This window comes from Phallusia mammillata, chromosome 6 (genome assembly GCF_965637545.1).
Source record: "Phallusia mammillata chromosome 6, kaPhaMamm4.hap1.1, whole genome shotgun sequence".
NCBI lineage: Eukaryota > Metazoa > Chordata > Ascidiacea > Phlebobranchia > Ascidiidae > Phallusia > Phallusia mammillata.
Window position 1 is genome coordinate 18,488,063 of NC_137257.1, and position 16,697 is coordinate 18,504,759.

The 16,697-nt window shown below is 41.0% G+C and overlaps 57 non-coding genes across 57 annotated transcripts; all 57 read left to right on the plus strand.

Moving 5' to 3' along the window:
* The first annotated feature begins 30 nt into the window (after nt 1-30).
* On the plus strand, nt 31-103 carry Trnav-uac (transfer RNA valine (anticodon UAC)). Its single transcript has one exon. It is a non-coding gene; the product is annotated as a tRNA-Val (tRNA).
* Nucleotides 104-195: 92 nt separating this feature from the next.
* On the plus strand, nt 196-268 carry Trnav-uac (transfer RNA valine (anticodon UAC)). The gene has a single exon. It is a non-coding gene; the product is annotated as a tRNA-Val (tRNA).
* A 419-nt stretch (nt 269-687) lies between these two features.
* Trnav-uac (transfer RNA valine (anticodon UAC)) lies at nt 688-760 on the plus strand. Its single transcript has one exon. It is a non-coding gene; the product is annotated as a tRNA-Val (tRNA).
* A 253-nt stretch (nt 761-1,013) lies between these two features.
* On the plus strand, nt 1,014-1,086 carry Trnav-uac (transfer RNA valine (anticodon UAC)). The gene has a single exon. It is a non-coding gene; the product is annotated as a tRNA-Val (tRNA).
* Nucleotides 1,087-1,178: 92 nt separating this feature from the next.
* Trnaa-ugc (transfer RNA alanine (anticodon UGC)) lies at nt 1,179-1,251 on the plus strand. Its single transcript has one exon. It is a non-coding gene; the product is annotated as a tRNA-Ala (tRNA).
* A 255-nt stretch (nt 1,252-1,506) lies between these two features.
* Trnav-uac (transfer RNA valine (anticodon UAC)) lies at nt 1,507-1,579 on the plus strand. The gene has a single exon. It is a non-coding gene; the product is annotated as a tRNA-Val (tRNA).
* Nucleotides 1,580-1,670: 91 nt separating this feature from the next.
* Nucleotides 1,671-1,743, plus strand: Trnav-uac (transfer RNA valine (anticodon UAC)). The gene has a single exon. It is a non-coding gene; the product is annotated as a tRNA-Val (tRNA).
* A 91-nt stretch (nt 1,744-1,834) lies between these two features.
* Nucleotides 1,835-1,907, plus strand: Trnav-uac (transfer RNA valine (anticodon UAC)). The gene has a single exon. It is a non-coding gene; the product is annotated as a tRNA-Val (tRNA).
* A 91-nt stretch (nt 1,908-1,998) lies between these two features.
* On the plus strand, nt 1,999-2,071 carry Trnav-uac (transfer RNA valine (anticodon UAC)). Its single transcript has one exon. It is a non-coding gene; the product is annotated as a tRNA-Val (tRNA).
* Nucleotides 2,072-2,162: 91 nt separating this feature from the next.
* Nucleotides 2,163-2,235, plus strand: Trnav-uac (transfer RNA valine (anticodon UAC)). Its single transcript has one exon. It is a non-coding gene; the product is annotated as a tRNA-Val (tRNA).
* A 255-nt stretch (nt 2,236-2,490) lies between these two features.
* Trnav-uac (transfer RNA valine (anticodon UAC)) lies at nt 2,491-2,563 on the plus strand. The gene has a single exon. It is a non-coding gene; the product is annotated as a tRNA-Val (tRNA).
* A 91-nt stretch (nt 2,564-2,654) lies between these two features.
* On the plus strand, nt 2,655-2,727 carry Trnav-uac (transfer RNA valine (anticodon UAC)). The gene has a single exon. It is a non-coding gene; the product is annotated as a tRNA-Val (tRNA).
* Nucleotides 2,728-2,819: 92 nt separating this feature from the next.
* Trnav-uac (transfer RNA valine (anticodon UAC)) lies at nt 2,820-2,892 on the plus strand. Its single transcript has one exon. It is a non-coding gene; the product is annotated as a tRNA-Val (tRNA).
* A 254-nt stretch (nt 2,893-3,146) lies between these two features.
* Nucleotides 3,147-3,219, plus strand: Trnav-uac (transfer RNA valine (anticodon UAC)). Its single transcript has one exon. It is a non-coding gene; the product is annotated as a tRNA-Val (tRNA).
* A 91-nt stretch (nt 3,220-3,310) lies between these two features.
* Trnav-uac (transfer RNA valine (anticodon UAC)) lies at nt 3,311-3,383 on the plus strand. The gene has a single exon. It is a non-coding gene; the product is annotated as a tRNA-Val (tRNA).
* A 253-nt stretch (nt 3,384-3,636) lies between these two features.
* On the plus strand, nt 3,637-3,709 carry Trnav-uac (transfer RNA valine (anticodon UAC)). The gene has a single exon. It is a non-coding gene; the product is annotated as a tRNA-Val (tRNA).
* Nucleotides 3,710-3,801: 92 nt separating this feature from the next.
* Nucleotides 3,802-3,874, plus strand: Trnav-uac (transfer RNA valine (anticodon UAC)). Its single transcript has one exon. It is a non-coding gene; the product is annotated as a tRNA-Val (tRNA).
* Nucleotides 3,875-3,966: 92 nt separating this feature from the next.
* Nucleotides 3,967-4,039, plus strand: Trnav-uac (transfer RNA valine (anticodon UAC)). The gene has a single exon. It is a non-coding gene; the product is annotated as a tRNA-Val (tRNA).
* A 91-nt stretch (nt 4,040-4,130) lies between these two features.
* Nucleotides 4,131-4,203, plus strand: Trnav-uac (transfer RNA valine (anticodon UAC)). Its single transcript has one exon. It is a non-coding gene; the product is annotated as a tRNA-Val (tRNA).
* A 419-nt stretch (nt 4,204-4,622) lies between these two features.
* Trnav-uac (transfer RNA valine (anticodon UAC)) lies at nt 4,623-4,695 on the plus strand. The gene has a single exon. It is a non-coding gene; the product is annotated as a tRNA-Val (tRNA).
* Nucleotides 4,696-4,786: 91 nt separating this feature from the next.
* Trnav-uac (transfer RNA valine (anticodon UAC)) lies at nt 4,787-4,859 on the plus strand. Its single transcript has one exon. It is a non-coding gene; the product is annotated as a tRNA-Val (tRNA).
* A 91-nt stretch (nt 4,860-4,950) lies between these two features.
* On the plus strand, nt 4,951-5,023 carry Trnav-uac (transfer RNA valine (anticodon UAC)). The gene has a single exon. It is a non-coding gene; the product is annotated as a tRNA-Val (tRNA).
* A 91-nt stretch (nt 5,024-5,114) lies between these two features.
* Trnav-uac (transfer RNA valine (anticodon UAC)) lies at nt 5,115-5,187 on the plus strand. The gene has a single exon. It is a non-coding gene; the product is annotated as a tRNA-Val (tRNA).
* Nucleotides 5,188-5,278: 91 nt separating this feature from the next.
* Nucleotides 5,279-5,351, plus strand: Trnav-uac (transfer RNA valine (anticodon UAC)). Its single transcript has one exon. It is a non-coding gene; the product is annotated as a tRNA-Val (tRNA).
* Nucleotides 5,352-5,606: 255 nt separating this feature from the next.
* Nucleotides 5,607-5,679, plus strand: Trnav-uac (transfer RNA valine (anticodon UAC)). The gene has a single exon. It is a non-coding gene; the product is annotated as a tRNA-Val (tRNA).
* A 91-nt stretch (nt 5,680-5,770) lies between these two features.
* Nucleotides 5,771-5,843, plus strand: Trnav-uac (transfer RNA valine (anticodon UAC)). Its single transcript has one exon. It is a non-coding gene; the product is annotated as a tRNA-Val (tRNA).
* A 420-nt stretch (nt 5,844-6,263) lies between these two features.
* Trnav-uac (transfer RNA valine (anticodon UAC)) lies at nt 6,264-6,336 on the plus strand. The gene has a single exon. It is a non-coding gene; the product is annotated as a tRNA-Val (tRNA).
* Nucleotides 6,337-6,427: 91 nt separating this feature from the next.
* Trnav-uac (transfer RNA valine (anticodon UAC)) lies at nt 6,428-6,500 on the plus strand. Its single transcript has one exon. It is a non-coding gene; the product is annotated as a tRNA-Val (tRNA).
* Nucleotides 6,501-6,591: 91 nt separating this feature from the next.
* Nucleotides 6,592-6,664, plus strand: Trnav-uac (transfer RNA valine (anticodon UAC)). Its single transcript has one exon. It is a non-coding gene; the product is annotated as a tRNA-Val (tRNA).
* Nucleotides 6,665-6,755: 91 nt separating this feature from the next.
* Trnav-uac (transfer RNA valine (anticodon UAC)) lies at nt 6,756-6,828 on the plus strand. The gene has a single exon. It is a non-coding gene; the product is annotated as a tRNA-Val (tRNA).
* A 91-nt stretch (nt 6,829-6,919) lies between these two features.
* On the plus strand, nt 6,920-6,992 carry Trnav-uac (transfer RNA valine (anticodon UAC)). The gene has a single exon. It is a non-coding gene; the product is annotated as a tRNA-Val (tRNA).
* Nucleotides 6,993-7,247: 255 nt separating this feature from the next.
* Nucleotides 7,248-7,320, plus strand: Trnav-uac (transfer RNA valine (anticodon UAC)). The gene has a single exon. It is a non-coding gene; the product is annotated as a tRNA-Val (tRNA).
* Nucleotides 7,321-7,411: 91 nt separating this feature from the next.
* On the plus strand, nt 7,412-7,484 carry Trnav-uac (transfer RNA valine (anticodon UAC)). Its single transcript has one exon. It is a non-coding gene; the product is annotated as a tRNA-Val (tRNA).
* A 92-nt stretch (nt 7,485-7,576) lies between these two features.
* Nucleotides 7,577-7,649, plus strand: Trnav-uac (transfer RNA valine (anticodon UAC)). Its single transcript has one exon. It is a non-coding gene; the product is annotated as a tRNA-Val (tRNA).
* Nucleotides 7,650-7,903: 254 nt separating this feature from the next.
* Nucleotides 7,904-7,976, plus strand: Trnav-uac (transfer RNA valine (anticodon UAC)). Its single transcript has one exon. It is a non-coding gene; the product is annotated as a tRNA-Val (tRNA).
* A 91-nt stretch (nt 7,977-8,067) lies between these two features.
* Nucleotides 8,068-8,140, plus strand: Trnav-uac (transfer RNA valine (anticodon UAC)). Its single transcript has one exon. It is a non-coding gene; the product is annotated as a tRNA-Val (tRNA).
* Nucleotides 8,141-8,393: 253 nt separating this feature from the next.
* On the plus strand, nt 8,394-8,466 carry Trnav-uac (transfer RNA valine (anticodon UAC)). Its single transcript has one exon. It is a non-coding gene; the product is annotated as a tRNA-Val (tRNA).
* Nucleotides 8,467-8,722: 256 nt separating this feature from the next.
* Nucleotides 8,723-8,795, plus strand: Trnav-uac (transfer RNA valine (anticodon UAC)). Its single transcript has one exon. It is a non-coding gene; the product is annotated as a tRNA-Val (tRNA).
* A 419-nt stretch (nt 8,796-9,214) lies between these two features.
* Nucleotides 9,215-9,287, plus strand: Trnav-uac (transfer RNA valine (anticodon UAC)). Its single transcript has one exon. It is a non-coding gene; the product is annotated as a tRNA-Val (tRNA).
* A 91-nt stretch (nt 9,288-9,378) lies between these two features.
* Nucleotides 9,379-9,451, plus strand: Trnav-uac (transfer RNA valine (anticodon UAC)). The gene has a single exon. It is a non-coding gene; the product is annotated as a tRNA-Val (tRNA).
* Nucleotides 9,452-9,872: 421 nt separating this feature from the next.
* Trnav-uac (transfer RNA valine (anticodon UAC)) lies at nt 9,873-9,945 on the plus strand. Its single transcript has one exon. It is a non-coding gene; the product is annotated as a tRNA-Val (tRNA).
* A 91-nt stretch (nt 9,946-10,036) lies between these two features.
* On the plus strand, nt 10,037-10,109 carry Trnav-uac (transfer RNA valine (anticodon UAC)). Its single transcript has one exon. It is a non-coding gene; the product is annotated as a tRNA-Val (tRNA).
* A 256-nt stretch (nt 10,110-10,365) lies between these two features.
* On the plus strand, nt 10,366-10,438 carry Trnav-uac (transfer RNA valine (anticodon UAC)). Its single transcript has one exon. It is a non-coding gene; the product is annotated as a tRNA-Val (tRNA).
* A 253-nt stretch (nt 10,439-10,691) lies between these two features.
* Trnav-uac (transfer RNA valine (anticodon UAC)) lies at nt 10,692-10,764 on the plus strand. The gene has a single exon. It is a non-coding gene; the product is annotated as a tRNA-Val (tRNA).
* A 584-nt stretch (nt 10,765-11,348) lies between these two features.
* On the plus strand, nt 11,349-11,421 carry Trnav-uac (transfer RNA valine (anticodon UAC)). The gene has a single exon. It is a non-coding gene; the product is annotated as a tRNA-Val (tRNA).
* Nucleotides 11,422-11,512: 91 nt separating this feature from the next.
* Trnav-uac (transfer RNA valine (anticodon UAC)) lies at nt 11,513-11,585 on the plus strand. Its single transcript has one exon. It is a non-coding gene; the product is annotated as a tRNA-Val (tRNA).
* Nucleotides 11,586-12,006: 421 nt separating this feature from the next.
* On the plus strand, nt 12,007-12,079 carry Trnav-uac (transfer RNA valine (anticodon UAC)). Its single transcript has one exon. It is a non-coding gene; the product is annotated as a tRNA-Val (tRNA).
* Nucleotides 12,080-12,498: 419 nt separating this feature from the next.
* On the plus strand, nt 12,499-12,571 carry Trnav-uac (transfer RNA valine (anticodon UAC)). The gene has a single exon. It is a non-coding gene; the product is annotated as a tRNA-Val (tRNA).
* A 330-nt stretch (nt 12,572-12,901) lies between these two features.
* Trnav-uac (transfer RNA valine (anticodon UAC)) lies at nt 12,902-12,974 on the plus strand. The gene has a single exon. It is a non-coding gene; the product is annotated as a tRNA-Val (tRNA).
* A 418-nt stretch (nt 12,975-13,392) lies between these two features.
* Nucleotides 13,393-13,465, plus strand: Trnav-uac (transfer RNA valine (anticodon UAC)). Its single transcript has one exon. It is a non-coding gene; the product is annotated as a tRNA-Val (tRNA).
* A 331-nt stretch (nt 13,466-13,796) lies between these two features.
* Nucleotides 13,797-13,869, plus strand: Trnav-uac (transfer RNA valine (anticodon UAC)). Its single transcript has one exon. It is a non-coding gene; the product is annotated as a tRNA-Val (tRNA).
* Nucleotides 13,870-13,960: 91 nt separating this feature from the next.
* On the plus strand, nt 13,961-14,033 carry Trnai-uau (transfer RNA isoleucine (anticodon UAU)). The gene has a single exon. It is a non-coding gene; the product is annotated as a tRNA-Ile (tRNA).
* A 255-nt stretch (nt 14,034-14,288) lies between these two features.
* Nucleotides 14,289-14,361, plus strand: Trnav-uac (transfer RNA valine (anticodon UAC)). The gene has a single exon. It is a non-coding gene; the product is annotated as a tRNA-Val (tRNA).
* Nucleotides 14,362-14,780: 419 nt separating this feature from the next.
* On the plus strand, nt 14,781-14,853 carry Trnav-uac (transfer RNA valine (anticodon UAC)). Its single transcript has one exon. It is a non-coding gene; the product is annotated as a tRNA-Val (tRNA).
* Nucleotides 14,854-15,184: 331 nt separating this feature from the next.
* Nucleotides 15,185-15,257, plus strand: Trnav-uac (transfer RNA valine (anticodon UAC)). The gene has a single exon. It is a non-coding gene; the product is annotated as a tRNA-Val (tRNA).
* A 418-nt stretch (nt 15,258-15,675) lies between these two features.
* Trnav-uac (transfer RNA valine (anticodon UAC)) lies at nt 15,676-15,748 on the plus strand. The gene has a single exon. It is a non-coding gene; the product is annotated as a tRNA-Val (tRNA).
* A 495-nt stretch (nt 15,749-16,243) lies between these two features.
* Nucleotides 16,244-16,316, plus strand: Trnav-uac (transfer RNA valine (anticodon UAC)). Its single transcript has one exon. It is a non-coding gene; the product is annotated as a tRNA-Val (tRNA).
* Nucleotides 16,317-16,697: the final 381 nt, after the last annotated feature.

Here is a 16,697-nt window from a genome sequence, read left to right on the forward strand (position 1 = left end):
TCAATCACAAGCAACGGTTTGTAGTCAACGGTTTCCGTAGTGTAGTGGTTATCACGTTCGCTTTACACGCGAAAGGTCCTCAGTTCGATCCTGGGCGGAAGCAATTTGATACTTTTTGAGATGGACAAAAAAAATTTGGAGAATGACCACAGTAACCAAGAAAAATCAATCACAAGCAACGGTTTGTAGTCAACGGTTTCCGTAGTGTAGTGGTTATCACGTTCGCTTTACACGCGAAAGGTCCTCAGTTCGATCCTGGGCGGAAGCAATTTGATACTTTTTGAGATAGACAAAAAAAATTTGGAGAATGACCACAGTAACCAAGAAAAATCAATCACAAGCAACGGTTTGTAGTCAACGGTTTCGGTAGTGTAGGGGTTATAACGTTTGCTTTACACGAGAAAGGTCCTCAGTTCGATCCTGGGTGGAAACAAAACGATTTTTTTTTAGACAGACAAAAAATATATTAGAATGAGCTCAGTAACCAAGACAAATCAATCACAAGCAACGGTTGTAGTCAACGGTTTCCGTTGTGTAGTGGTTATCACGTTCGCTTTACACGCGAAAGGTCCTCAGTTCCATCCTGGGTGGAAGCAATTTGATATTTTTTGAGATAGACAAGAAATGTTAGAGAATGACCACAGTAACCAAGAAAAATCAATCACAAGCAGCGCTTTGTAGTCAATGGTTTCCGTAGTGTAGGGGTTATCACGTTCGCTTTACACGCGAAAGGTCCTCAGTTCGATCCTGGGCGGAAACACAGTGACATTTTTTTAGATCGCCAAAAATAGTTTAGAATGAGCTAGGTAACCACGAAAAATCAATCACAAGCAACGGTTGGCAGTCAACGGTTTCCGTTTCGTAGCAGTTATCACGTTCGCTTTGCACGCGAAAGGTCCTCAGTTCGATCCTGGGCGGAAACACAATGATATTTTTTTAGATCGACAAAAATATTTTAGAATGAGCTAGGTAACCACGAAAAATCAATCACAAGCAACGGTTGGCAGTCAACGGTTTCCGTTGTGTAGTGGCTATCACGTTCGCTTTACACGCGAAAGGTCCTCAGTTCGATCCTGGGTGGAAACAATTTGAAAATTTTTTGAGACAGACAAAAAATATATTAGAATGAGTTCAGTAACCAAGACAAATCAATCACAAGCAACGGTTTGTAGTCAACGGTTTCCGTAGTGTAGTGGTTATCACGTTCGCTTTGCACGCGAAAGGTCCTCAGTTCGATCCTGGGTCGAAACAATTTGATATTTTTTGTGACAGACAAAAAATATATTAGAATGAGTTCAGTAACCAAGACAAATCAATCACAAGCAACGGTTTGTAGCCAACGGTTTCCGTAGTGTAGTGGTTATCACGTTCGCTTTGCACGCGAATGGTTTTCAGTTCCATCCTGGGCGGAGGAAATTTGATATTTTTTGAGATAGACAAAAATTTTTAGAGAATGACCACAGTAACCAAGAAAAATCAATCACAAGCAACGGTTTGTACTCAACGGTTTCCGTAGTGTAGTGGTTATCACGTTCGCTTTACACGCGAAAGGTCCTCAGTTCGATCCTGGGCGGAAACACAATGACATTTTTTTAGACAGACAAAACATATTTTAGAATGAGTTCAGTAACCAAGACAAATCAATCACAAGCAACGGTTGGCAGTCAACGGTTTCCGTTGTGTAGTGGTTATCACGTTCGCTTTACACGCGAAAGGTCCTCAGTTCGATCCTGGGTGGAAACAATTTGATATTTTTTGAGACAGACAAAAAATATATTAGAATGAGTTCAGTAACCAAGACAAATCAATCACAAGCAACGGTTTGTAGTCAACGGTTTCCGTAGTGTAGTGGTTATCACGTTCGCTTTACACGCGAAAGGTCCTCAGTTCGATCCTGGGTGGAAACAATTTGATATTTTTTGAGACAGACAAAAAATATATTAGAATGAGTTCCGTAACCAAGACAAATCAATCACAAGCAACGGTTTGTAGTCAGCGGTTTCCGTAGTGTAGTGGTTATCACGTTCGCTTTACACGCGAAAGGTCCTCAGTTCGATCCTGGGCGGAAGCAATTTGATACTTTTTGAGATAAACAAAAAATTTTGGAGAATGACCACAGTAACCAAGAAAAATCAATCACAAGCAACGGCTTGTAGTCAACGGTTTCCGTAGTGTAGGGGTCATCACGTTCGCTTTACACGCGAAAGGTCCTCAGTTCGATCCTGGGTGGAAACACAATGATTTTTTTTGAGATAGACAAAAAATATATTAGAATGAGTTCAGTAACGAAGACAAATCAATCACAAGCAACGGTTTGTAGCCAACGGTTTCCGTAGTGTAGTGGTTATCACGTTCGCTTTGCACGCGAATGGTTTTCAGTTCCATCCTGGGCGGAGGAAATTTGATATTTTTTGAGATAGACAAAAATTTTTAGAGAATGACCACAGTAACCAAGAAAAATCAATCACAAGCAACGGTTTGTAGTCAACGGTTTCCGTAGTGTAGTGGTTATCACGTTCGCTTTACACGCGAAAGGTCCTCAGTTCGATCCTGGGCGGAAACACAGTGACATTTTTTTAGACAGACAAAACATATTTTAGAATGAGTTCAGTAACCAAGACAAATCAATCACAAGCAACGATTTGTAGTCAACGGTTTCCGTAGTGTAGTGGTTATCACGTTCGCTTTACACGCGAAAGGTCCTCAGTTCGATCCTGGGCGGAAGCAATTTGATACTTTTTGAGATAGACAAAAAAAATTTGGAGAATGACCACAGTAACCAAGAAAAATCAATCACAAGCAACGGTTTGTAGTCAACGGTTTCCGTAGTGTAGTGGTTATCACGTTCGCTTTACACGCGAAAGGTCCTCAGTTCGATCCTGGGCGGAAGCAATTTGATACTTTTTGAGATAGACAAAAAAAATTTGGAGAATGACCACAGTAACCAAGAAAAATCAATCACAAGCAACGGTTTGTAGTCAACGGTTTCCGTAGTGAAGGGGTTATAACGTTTGCTTTACACGAGAAAGGTCCTCAGTTCGATCCTGGGTGGAAACAAAATGATTTTTTTTAGACAGACAAAAAATATATTAGAATGAGCTCAGTAACCAAGACAAATCAATCACAAGCAACGGTTGTAGTCAACGGTTTCCGTAGTGTAGTGGTTATCACGTTCGCTTTACACGCGAAAGGTCCTCAGTTCCATCCTGGGTGGAAGCAATTTGATATTTTTTGAGATAGACAAGAAATGTTAGAGAATGACCACAGTAACCAAGAAAAATCAATCACAAGCAGCGCTTTGTAGTCAACGGTTTCCGTAGTGTAGGGGTTATCACGTTCGCTTTACACGCGAAAGGTCCTCAGTTCGATCCTGGGCGGAAACACAGTGACATTTTTTTAGATCGCCAAAAATAGTTTAGAATGAGCTAGGTAACCACGAAAAATCAATCACAAGCAACGGTTGGCAGTCAACGGTTTCCGTTTCGTAGCAGTTATCACGTTCGCTTTGCACGCGAAAGGTCCTCAGTTCGATCCTGGGCGGAAACACAGTGATATTTTTTTAGATCGACAAAAATATTTTAGAATGAGCTAGGTAACCACGAAAAATCAATCACAAGCAACGGTTGGCAGTCAACGGTTTCCGTAGTGTAGTGGTTATCACGTTCGCTTTACACGCGAAAGGTCCTCAGTTCCATCCTGGGTGGAAGCAATTTGATATTTTTTTGAGACAGACAAAAAATATATTAGAATGAGTTCAGTAACCAAGACAAATCAATCACAAGCAACGGTTGGCAGTCAACGGTTTCCGTTGTGTAGTGGCTATCACGTTCGCTTTACACGCGAAAGGTCCTCAGTTCGATCCTGGGTGGAAACAATTTGAAAATTTTTTGAGACAGACAAAAAATATATTAGAATGAGTTCAGTAACCAAGACAAATCAATCACAAGCAACGGTTTGTAGTCAACGGTTTCCGTAGTGTAGTGGTTATCACGTTCGCTTTACACGCGAAAGGTCCTCAGTTCGATCCTGGGTCGAAACAATTTGATATTTTTTGTGACAGACAAAAAATATATTAGAATGAGTTCAGTAACCAAGACAAATCAATCACAAGCAACGGTTTGTAGTCAACGGTTTCCGTAGTGTAGTGGTTATCACGTTCGCTTTACACGCGAAAGGTCCTCAGTTCGATCCTGGGCGGTAGCAATTTGATACTTTTTGAGATGAACAAAAATTTTTGGAGAATGACCACAGTAACCAAGAAAAATCAATCACAAGCAACGGCTTGTAGTCAACGGTTTCCGTAGTGTAGGGGTCTTCACGTTCGCTTTACACGCGAAAGGTCCTCAGTTCGATCCTGGGTGGAAAAACAATGATTTTTTTTGAGATAGACAAAAAATATATTAGAATGAGTACAGTAACGAAGACAAATCAATCACAAGCAACGGTTTGTAGCCAACGGTTTCCGTAGTGTAGTGGTTATCACGTTCGCTTTGCACGCGAAAGGTCCTCAGTTCCATCCTGGGCGGAGGAAATTTGATATTTTTTGAGATAGACAAAAATTTTTAGAGAATGACCACAGTAACCAAGAAAAATCAATCACAAGCAACGGTTTGTACTCAACGGTTTCCGTAGTGTAGTGGTTATCACGTTCGCTTTACACGCGAAAGGTCCTCAGTTCGATCCTGGGCGGAAACACAATGACATTTTTTTAGACAGACAAAACATATTTTAGAATGAGTTCAGTAACCAAGACAAATCAATCACAAGCAACGGTTGGCAGTCAACGGTTTCCGTTGTGTAGTGGCTATCACGTTCGCTTTACACGCGAAAGGTCCTCAGTTCGATCCTGGGTGGAAACAATTTGATATTTTTTGAGACAGACAAAAAATATATTAGAATGAGTTCAGTAACCAAGACAAATCAATCACAAGCAACGGTTTGTAGTCAACGGTTTCCGTAGTGTAGTGGTTATCACGTTCGCTTTACACGCGAAAGGTCCTCAGTTCGATCCTGGGTGGAAACAATTTGATATTTTTTGAGACAGACAAAAAATATATTAGAATGAGTTCCGTAACCAAGACAAATCAATCACAAGCAACGGTTTGTAGTCAGCGGTTTCCGTAGTGTAGTGGTTATCACGTTCGCTTTACACGCGAAAGGTCCTCAGTTCGATCCTGGGCGGAAGCAATTTGATACTTTTTGAGATAAACAAAAATTTTTGGAGAATGACCACAGTAACCAAGAAAAATCAATCACAAGCAACGGCTTGTAGTCAACGGTTTCCGTAGTGTAGGGGTCATCACGTTCGCTTTACACGCGAAAGGTCCTCAGTTCGATCCTGGGTGGAAACACAATGATTTTTTTTGAGATAGACAAAAAATATATTAGAATGAGTTCAGTAACGAAGACAAATCAATCACAAGCAACGGTTTGTAGCCAACGGTTTCCGTAGTGTAGTGGTTATCACGTTCGCTTTGCACGCGAATGGTTTTCAGTTCCATCCTGGGCGGAGGAAATTTGATATTTTTTGAGATAGACAAAAATTTTTAGAGAATGACCACAGTAACCAAGAAAAATCAATCACAAGCAACGGTTTGTAGTCAACGGTTTCCGTAGTGTAGTGGTTATCACGTTCGCTTTACACGCGAAAGGTCCTCAGTTCGATCCTGGGCGGAAACACAGTGACATTTTTTTAGACAGACAAAACATATTTTAGAATGAGTTCAGTAACCAAGACAAATCAATCACAAGCAACGATTTGTAGTCAACGGTTTCCGTAGTGTAGTGGTTATCACGTTCGCTTTACACGCGAAAGGTCCTCAGTTCGATCCTGGGCGGAAGCAATTTGATACTTTTTGAGATAGACAAAAAAAATTTGGAGAATGACCACAGTAACCAAGAAAAATCAATCACAAGCAACGGCTTGTAGTCAACGGTTTCCGTAGTGTAGGGGTCTTCACGTTCGCTTTACACGCGAAAGGTCCTCAGTTCGATCCTGGGTGGAAAAACAATGATTTTTTTTGAGATAGACAAAAAATATATTAGAATGAGTTCAGTAACGAAGACAAATCAATCACAAGCAACGGTTTGTAGCCAACGGTTTCCGTAGTGTAGTGGTTATCACGTTCGCTTTGCACGCGAAAGGTCCTCAGTTCCATCCTGGGCGGAGGAAATTTGATATTTTTTGAGATAGACAAAAATTTTTAGAGAATGACCACAGTAACCAAGAAAAATCAATCACAAGCAACGGTTTGTACTCAACGGTTTCCGTAGTGTAGTGGTTATCACGTTCGCTTTACACGCGAAAGGTCCTCAGTTCGATCCTGGGCGGAAACACAATGACATTTTTTTAGACAGACAAAACATATTTTAGAATGAGTTCAGTAACCAAGACAAATCAATCACAAGCAACGGTTGGCAGTCAACGGTTTCCGTTGTGTAGTGGCTATCACGTTCGCTTTACACGCGAAAGGTCCTCAGTTCGATCCTGGGTGGAAACAATTTGATATTTTTTGAGACAGACAAAAAATATATTAGAATGAGTTCAGTAACCAAGACAAATCAATCACAAGCAACGGTTTGTAGTCAACGGTTTCCGTAGTGTAGTGGTTATCACGTTCGCTTTACACGCGAAAGGTCCTCAGTTCGATCCTGGGTGGAAACAATTTGATATTTTTTGAGACAGACAAAAAATATATTAGAATGAGTTCCGTAACCAAGACAAATCAATCACAAGCAACGGTTTGTAGTCAGCGGTTTCCGTAGTGTAGTGGTTATCACGTTCGCTTTACACGCGAAAGGTCCTCAGTTCGATCCTGGGCGGAAGCAATTTGATACTTTTTGAGATAAACAAAAATTTTTGGAGAATGACCACAGTAACCAAGAAAAATCAATCACAAGCAACGGCTTGTAGTCAACGGTTTCCGTAGTGTAGGGGTCATCACGTTCGCTTTACACGCGAAAGGTCCTCAGTTCGATCCTGGGTGGAAACACAATGATTTTTTTTGAGATAGACAAAAAATATATTAGAATGAGTTCAGTAACGAAGACAAATCAATCACAAGCAACGGTTTGTAGCCAACGGTTTCCGTAGTGTAGTGGTTATCACGTTCGCTTTGCACGCGAATGGTTTTCAGTTCCATCCTGGGCGGAGGAAATTTGATATTTTTTGAGATAGACAAAAATTTTTAGAGAATGACCACAGTAACCAAGAAAAATCAATCACAAGCAACGGTTTGTAGTCAACGGTTTCCGTAGTGTAGTGGTTATCACGTTCGCTTTACACGCGAAAGGTCCTCAGTTCGATCCTGGGCGGAAACACAGTGACATTTTTTTAGACAGACAAAACATATTTTAGAATGAGTTCAGTAACCAAGACAAATCAATCACAAGCAACGATTTGTAGTCAACGGTTTCCGTAGTGTAGTGGTTATCACGTTCGCTTTACACGCGAAAGGTCCTCAGTTCGATCCTGGGCGGAAGCAATTTGATACTTTTTGAGATAGACAAAAAAAATTTGGAGAATGACCACAGTAACCAAGAAAAATCAATCACAAGCAACGGTTTGTAGTCAACGGTTTCCGTAGTGTAGTGGTTATCACGTTCGCTTTACACGCGAAAGGTCCTCAGTTCGATCCTGGGCGGAAGCAATTTGATACTTTTTGAGATAGACAAAAAAAATTTGGAGAATGACCACAGTAACCAAGAAAAATCAATCACAAGCAACGGTTTGTAGTCAACGGTTTCCGTAGTGAAGGGGTTATAACGTTTGCTTTACACGAGAAAGGTCCTCAGTTCGATCCTGGGTGGAAACAAAATGATTTTTTTTAGACAGACAAAAAATATATTAGAATGAGCTCAGTAACCAAGACAAATCAATCACAAGCAACGGTTGTAGTCAACGGTTTCCGTAGTGTAGTGGTTATCACGTTCGCTTTACACGCGAAAGGTCCTCAGTTCCATCCTGGGTGGAAGCAATTTGATATTTTTTGAGATAGACAAGAAATGTTAGAGAATGACCACAGTAACCAAGAAAAATCAATCACAAGCAGCGCTTTGTAGTCAACGGTTTCCGTAGTGTAGGGGTTATCACGTTCGCTTTACACGCGAAAGGTCCTCAGTTCGATCCTGGGCGGAAACACAGTGACATTTTTTTAGATCGCCAAAAATAGTTTAGAATGAGCTAGGTAACCACGAAAAATCAATCACAAGCAACGGTTGGCAGTCAACGGTTTCCGTTTCGTAGCAGTTATCACGTTCGCTTTGCACGCGAAAGGTCCTCAGTTCGATCCTGGGCGGAAACACAGTGATATTTTTTTAGATCGACAAAAATATTTTAGAATGAGCTAGGTAACCACGAATAATCAATCACAAGCAACGGTTGGCAGTCAACGGTTTCCGTTGTGTAGTGGCTATCACGTTCGCTTTACACGCGAAAGGTCCTCAGTTCGATCCTGGGTGGAAACAATTTGAAATTTTTTTGAGACAGACAAAAAATATATTAGAATGAGTTCAGTAACCAAGACAAATCAATCACAAGCAACGGTTTGTAGTCAACGGTTTCCGTAGTGTATTGGTTATCACGTTCGCTTTACACGCGAAAGGTCCTCAGTTCGATCCTGGGTCGAAACAATTTGATATTTTTTGAGACAGACAAAAAATATATTAGAATGAATTCAGTAACCAAGACAAATCAATCACAAGCAACGGTTTGTAGTCAACGGTTTCCGTAGTGTAGTGGTTATCACGTTCGCTTTACACGCGAAAGGTCCTCAGTTCGATCCTGGGCGGTAGCAATTTGATACTTTTTGAGATGAACAAAAATTTTTGGAGAATGACCACAGTAACCAAGAAAAATCAATCACAAGCAACGGCTTGTAGTCAACGGTTTCCGTAGTGTAGGGGTCATCACGTTCGCTTTACACGCGAAAGGTCCTCAGTTCGATCCAGGGTGGAAACACAATGATTTTTGTTGAGATAGACAAAAAATATATTAGAATGAGTTCAGTAACGAAGACAAATCAATCACAAGCAACGGTTTGTAGCCAACGGTTTCCGTAGTGTAGTGGTTATCACGTTCGCTTTGCACGCGAATGGTTTTCAGTTCCATCCTGGGCGGAGGAAATTTGATATTTTTTGAGATAGACAAAAATTTTTAGAGAATGACCACAGTAACCAAGAAAAATCAATCACAAGCAACGGTTTGTAGTCAACGGTTTCCGTAGTGTAGTGGTTATCACGTTCGCTTTACACGCGAAAGGTCCTCAGTTCGATCCTGGGCGGAAACACAGTGACATTTTTTTAGACAGACAAAACATATTTTAGAATGAGTTCAGTAACCAAGACAAATCAATCACAAGCAACGGTTTGTAGTCAACGGTTTCCGTAGTGTAGTGGTTATCACGTTCGCTTTACACGCGAAAGGTCCTCAGTTCGATCCTGGGCGGAAGCAATTTGATACTTTTTGAGATAGACAAAAAAAATTTGGAGAATGACCACAGTAACCAAGAAAAATCAATCACAAGCAACGGTTTGTAGTCAACGGTTTCCGTAGTGTAGTGGTTATCACGTTCGCTTTACACGCGAAAGGGCCTCAGTTCGATCCTGGGCGGAGGAAATTTGAAACTTTTTGAGAAAGACAAAAAAAATTTGGAGAATGACCACAGTAACCAAGAAAAATCAATCACAGGCAACGGTTTGTAGTCAACGGTTTCCGTAGTGTAGGGGTTATAACGTTTGCTTTACACGAGAAAGGTCCTCAGTTCCATCCTGGGTGGAAGCAATTTGATATTTTTTGAGATAGACAAAAAATGTTAGAGAATGACCACAGTAACCAAGAAAAATCAATCACAAGCAGCGCTTTGTAGTCAACGGTTTCCGTAGTGTAGTGGTTATCACGTTCGCTTTACACGCGAAAGGTCCTCAGTTCGATCCTGGGCAGAAACATAATGATGTTTTTTGAGATAGACAAGACATATTTTAGAATGAGTTCAGTAACCAAGAGAGATCAATCGCAAGCAAAGGTTTGTAGTCAACGGTTTCCGTAGTGTAGTGGTTATCACGTTCGCTTTACACGCGAAAGGTCCTCAGTTCGATCCTGGGCGGAAGCAATTTGATACTTTTTGAGATAGACAAAAAAAATTTGGAGAATGACCACAGTAACCAAGAAAAATCAATCACAAGCAACGGTTTGTAGTCAACGGTTTCCGTAGTGAAGTGGTTATCACGTTCGCTTTACACGCGAAAGGTCCTCAGTTCCATCCTGGGTGGAAGCAATTTGATATTTTTTGAGATAGACAAGAAATGTTAGAGAATGACCACAGTAACCAAGAAAAATCAATCACAAGCAGCGCTTTGTAGTCAACGGTTTCCGTAGTGTAGGGGTTATCACGTTCGCTTTACACGCGAAAGGTCCTCAGTTCGATCCTGGGCGGAAACACAGTGACATTTTTTTAGATCGCCAAAAATAGTTTAGAATGAGCTAGGTAACCACGAAAAATCAATCACAAGCAACGGTTGGCAGTCAACGGTTTCCGTTTCGTAGCAGTTATCACGTTCGCTTTGCACGCGAAAGGTCCTCAGTTCGATCCTGGGCGGAAACACAGTGATATTTTTTTAGATCGACAAAAATATTTTAGAATGAGCTAGGTAACCACGAATAATCAATCACAAGCAACGGTTGGCAGTCAACGGTTTCCGTTGTGTAGTGGCTATCACGTTCGCTTTACACGCGAAAGGTCCTCAGTTCGATCCTGGGTGGAAACAATTTGAAATTTTTTTGAGACAGACAAAAAATATATTAGAATGAGTTCAGTAACCAAGACAAATCAATCACAAGCAACGGTTTGTAGTCAACGGTTTCCGTAGTGTATTGGTTATCACGTTCGCTTTACACGCGAAAGGTCCTCAGTTCGATCCTGGGTCGAAACAATTTGATATTTTTTGAGACAGACAAAAAATATATTAGAATGAATTCAGTAACCAAGAAAAATCAATCACAAGCAACGGCTTGTAGTCAACGGTTTCCGTAGTGTAGGGGTCATCACGTTCGCTTTACACGCGAAAGGTCCTCAGTTCGATCCAGGGTGGAAACACAATGATTTTTGTTGAGATAGACAAAAAATATATTAGAATGAGTTCAGTAACGAAGACAAATCAATCACAAGCAACGGTTTGTAGCCAACGGTTTCCGTAGTGTAGTGGTTATCACGTTCGCTTTGCACGCGAATGGTTTTCAGTTCCATCCTGGGCGGAGGAAATTTGATATTTTTTGAGATAGACAAAAATTTTTAGAGAATGACCACAGTAACCAAGAAAAATCAATCACAAGCAACGGTTTGTAGTCAACGGTTTCCGTAGTGTAGTGGTTATCACGTTCGCTTTACACGCGAAAGGTCCTCAGTTCGATCCTGGGCGGAAACACAGTGACATTTTTTTAGACAGACAAAACATATTTTAGAATGAGTTCAGTAACCAAGACAAATCAATCACAAGCAACGGTTTGTAGTCAACGGTTTCCGTAGTGTAGTGGTTATCACGTTCGCTTTACACGCGAAAGGTCCTCAGTTCGATCCTGGGCGGAAGCAATTTGATACTTTTTGAGATAGACAAAAAAAATTTGGAGAATGACCACAGTAACCAAGAAAAATCAATCACAAGCAACGGTTTGTAGTCAACGGTTTCCGTAGTGTAGTGGTTATCACGTTCGCTTTACACGCGAAAGGGCCTCAGTTCGATCCTGGGCGGAGGAAATTTGAAACTTTTTGAGAAAGACAAAAAAAATTTGGAGAATGACCACAGTAACCAAGAAAAATCAATCACAGGCAACGGTTTGTAGTCAACGGTTTCCGTAGTGTAGGGGTTATAACGTTTGCTTTACACGAGAAAGGTCCTCAGTTCCATCCTGGGTGGAAGCAATTTGATATTTTTTGAGATAGACAAAAAATGTTAGAGAATGACCACAGTAACCAAGAAAAATCAATCACAAGCAGCGCTTTGTAGTCAACGGTTTCCGTAGTGTAGTGGTTATCACGTTCGCTTTACACGCGAAAGGTCCTCAGTTCGATCCTGGGCAGAAACATAATGATGTTTTTTGAGATAGACAAGACATATTTTAGAATGAGTTCAGTAACCAAGAGAGATCAATCGCAAGCAAAGGTTTGTAGTCAACGGTTTCCGTAGTGTAGTGGTGATCACCTTCGCTTTACACGCGAAAGGTCCTCAGTTCCATCCTGGGTGGAAGCAATTTGATATTTTTTGAGATAGACAAGAAATGTTAGAGAATGACCACAGTAACCAAGAAAAATCAATCACAAGCAGCGCTTTGTAGTCAACGGTTTCCGTAGTGTAGTGGTTATCACGTTCGCTTTACACGGGAAAGGTCCTCAGTTCGATCCTGGGCAGAAACATAATGATGTTTTTTGAGATAGACAAAACATATTTTAGAATGAGTTCAGTAACCAAGAGAGATCAATCGCAAGCAAAGGTTTGTAGTCAACGGTTTCCGTAGTGTAGTGGTGATCACCTTCGCTTTACACGCGAAAGGTCCTCAGTTCGATCCTGGGCGGAAACATAATGATGTTTTTTAAGATAGACAAAAATATTTTAGAATGAGCTCAGTCACCCAGAAAAATCAATCACAAGCAACGATTTGTAGTCAACGGTTTCCGCAGTGTCATATTTTAGAATGAGCTAGGTAACCACGAAAAATCCATCACAAGCAACGGTTGGTAGTCAACGGTTTCCGTAGTGTAGTGGTTATCACGTTCGCTTTACACGCGAAAGTTCTTCAATTCGATCCTGGGCGGAAACACAGTGACATATTTTAGACAGACAAAAAATATTTTAGATTGAGCTAGGTCACCAAGAAAAATCAATCACAAGCAACGTTTGGCAGTCAACGGTTTCCGTTGTGTAGTGGCTATCACGTTCGCTTTACACGCGAAAGGGCCTCAGTTCGATCCTGGGTGGAAACAATTTGATATATTTTGAGACAGACAAAAAATATAGTAGAATGAGTTCAGTAACCAAGACAAATCAATCACAAGCAACGGTTTGTAGTCAACGGTTTCCGCAGTGTAGTGGTTATCACGTTCGCTTTACACGCGAATGGTCCTCAGTTCCATCCTGGGCGGAAACATAATGATGTTTTTTAAGATAGACAAAAATATTTTAGAATGAGCTCAGTCACCAAGAAAAATCAATCACAAGCAACGTTTGGCAGTCAACGGTTTCCGTTGTGTAGTGGCTATCACGTTCGCTTTACACGCGAAAGGGCCTCAGTTCGATCCTGTGTGGAAACAATTTGATATATTTTGAGATAGACAAGACATATTTTAGAATGAGTTCAGTAACCAAGAGAGATCAATCGCAAGCAAAGGTTTGTAGTCAACGGTTTCCGTAGTGTAGTGGTGATCACCTTCGCTTTACACGCGAAAGGTCCTCAGTTCGATCCTGGGCGGAAACATAATGATGTTTTTTAAGATAGACAAAAATATTTTAGAATGAGCTCAGTCACCCAGAAAAATCAATCACAAGCAACGATTTGTAGTCAACGGTTTCCGCAGTGTCATATTTTAGAATGAGCTAGGTAACCACGAAAAATCCATCACAAGCAACGGTTGGTAGTCAACGGTTTCCGTAGTGTAGTGGTTATCACGTTCGCTTTACACGCGAAAGTTCTTCAATTCGATCCTGGGCGGAAACACAGTGACATTTTTTTAGACAGACAAAAAATATTTTAGATTGAGCTAGGTCACCAAGAAAAATCAATCACAAGCAACGTTTGGCAGTCAACGGTTTCCGTTGTGTAGTGGCTATCACGTTCGCTTTACACGCGAAAGGGCCTCAGTTCGATCCTGGGTGGAAACATTTTGATATATTTTGAGACAGACAAAAAATATATTAGAATGAGTTCAGTAACCAAGACAAATCAATCACAAGCAACGGTTTGTAGTCAACGGTTTCCGCAGTGTAGTGGTGATCACGTTCGCTTTATACGCGAAAGGTCCTCAGTTCGATCCTGGGCGGAAGCAATTTGATACTTTTTGAGATAGACAAAAAATTTTGGAGAATGACCACAGTAACCAAGAAAAATCAATCACAGGCAACGGTTTGTAGTCAACGGTTTCCGTAGTGTAGGGGTTATAACGTTTGCTTTACACGAGAAAGGTCCTCAGTTCCATCCTGGGTGGAAGCAATTTGATATTTTTTGAGATAGACAAGAAATGTTAGAGAATGACCACAGTAACCAAGAAAAATCAATCACAAGCAGCGCTTTGTAGTCAACGGTTTCCGTAGTGTAGTGGTTATCACGTTCGCTTTACACGCGAAAGGTCCTCAGTTCGATCCTGGGCAGAAACATAATGATGTTTTTTGAGATAGACAAGACATATTTTAGAATGAGTTCAGTAACCAAGAGAGATCAATCGCAAGCAAAGGTTTGTAGTCAACGGTTTCCGTAGTGTAGTGGTGATCACCTTCGCTTTACACGCGAAAGGTCCTCAGTTCCATCCTGGGTGGAAGCAATTTGATATTTTTTGAGATAGACAAGAAATGTTAGAGAATGACCACAGTAACCAAGAAAAATCAATCACAAGCAGCGCTTTGTAGTCAACGGTTTCCGTAGTGTAGTGGTTATCACGTTCGCTTTACACGGGAAAGGTCCTCAGTTCGATCCTGGGCAGAAACATAATGATGTTTTTTGAGATAGACAAAACATATTTTAGAATGAGTTCAGTAACCAAGAGAGATCAATCGCAAGCAAAGGTTTGTAGTCAACGGTTTCCGTAGTGTAGTGGTGATCACCTTCGCTTTACACGCGAAAGGTCCTCAGTTCGATCCTGGGCGGAAACATAATGATGTTTTTTAAGATAGACAAAAATATTTTAGAATGAGCTCAGTCACCCAGAAAAATCAATCACAAGCAACGATTTGTAGTCAACGGTTTCCGCAGTGTCATATTTTAGAATGAGCTAGGTAACCACGAAAAATCCATCACAAGCAACGGTTGGTAGTCAACGGTTTCCGTAGTGTAGTGGTTATCACGTTCGCTTTACACGCGAAAGTTCTTCAATTCGATCCTGGGCGGAAACACAGTGACATTTTTTTAGACTGACAAAAAATATTTTAGATTGAGCTAGGTCACCAAGAAAAATCAATCACAAGCAACGTTTGGCAGTCAACGGTTTCCGTTGTGTAGTGGCTATCACGTTCGCTTTACACGCGAAAGGGCCTCAGTTCGATCCTGGGTGGAAACAATTTGATATATTTTGAGACAGACAAAAAATATAGTAGAATGAGTTCAGTAACCAAGACAAATCAATCACAAGCAACGGTTTGTAGTCAACGGTTTCCGCAGTGTAGTGGTTATCACGTTCGCTTTACACGCGAATGGTCCTCAGTTCCATCCTGGGCGGAAACATAATGATGTTTTTTAAGATAGACAAAAATATTTTAGAATGAGCTCAGTCACCAAGAAAAATCAATCACAAGCAACGTTTGGCAGTCAACGGTTTCCGTTGTGTAGTGGCTATCACGTTCGCTTTACACGCGAAAGGGCCTCAGTTCGATCCTGTGTGGAAACAATTTGATATATTTTGAGATAGACAAGACATATTTTAGAATGAGTTCAGTAACCAAGAGAGATCAATCGCAAGCAAAGGTTTGTAGTCAACGGTTTCCGTAGTGTAGTGGTGATCACCTTCGCTTTACACGCGAAAGGTCCTCAGTTCGATCCTGGGCGGAAACATAATGATGTTTTTTAAGATAGACAAAAATATTTTAGAATGAGCTCAGTCACCCAGAAAAATCAATCACAAGCAACGATTTGTAGTCAACGGTTTCCGCAGTGTCATATTTTAGAATGAGCTAGGTAACCGCGAAAAATCCATCACAAGCAACGGTTGGTAGTCAACGGTTTCCGTAGTGTAGTGGTTATCACGTTCGCTTTACACGCGAAAGTTCTTCAATTCGATCCTGGGCGGAAACACAGTGACATTTTTTTAGACAGACAAAAAATATTTTAGATTGAGCTAGGTCACCAAGAAAAATCAATCACAAGCAACGTTTGGCAGTCAACGGTTTCCGTTGTGTAGTGGCTATCACGTTCGCTTTACTCGCGAAAGGGCCTCAGTTCGATCCTGGGTGGAAACATTTTGATATATTTTGAGACAGACAAAAAATATATTAGAATGAGTTCAGTAACCAAGACAAATCAATCACAAGCAACGGTTTGTAGTCAACGGTTTCCGTATTGTAGTGGTTATCACGTTCGCTTTACACGCGAAAGGTCCTCAGTTCGATCCTGGGCGGAAGCAATTTGATACTTTTTGAGATAGACAAAAAAATTTGGAGAATGCCCACAGCAACCAAGAAAAATCAATCACAAGCAACGGTTTGTAGTCAACGGTTTCCGTAGTGTAGGGGTTATCACGTTCGCTTTACACGCGAAATGTCCTCAATTCGATCCTGGGCGGAAACACAGTGACATTTTTTTAGATCGACAAAAATATTTTAGAATGAGCTAGGTAACCACGAAAAATCAATCACAAGCAACGGTTGGCAGTCAACGGTTTCCGTTTCGTAGCAGTTATCACGTTCGCTTTGCACGCGAAAGGTCCTCAGTTCGATCCTGGGTGGAAACACAGTGACATTTTTTTAGATCGACAAAAATATATTAGAATGAGCTAGGTAACCAC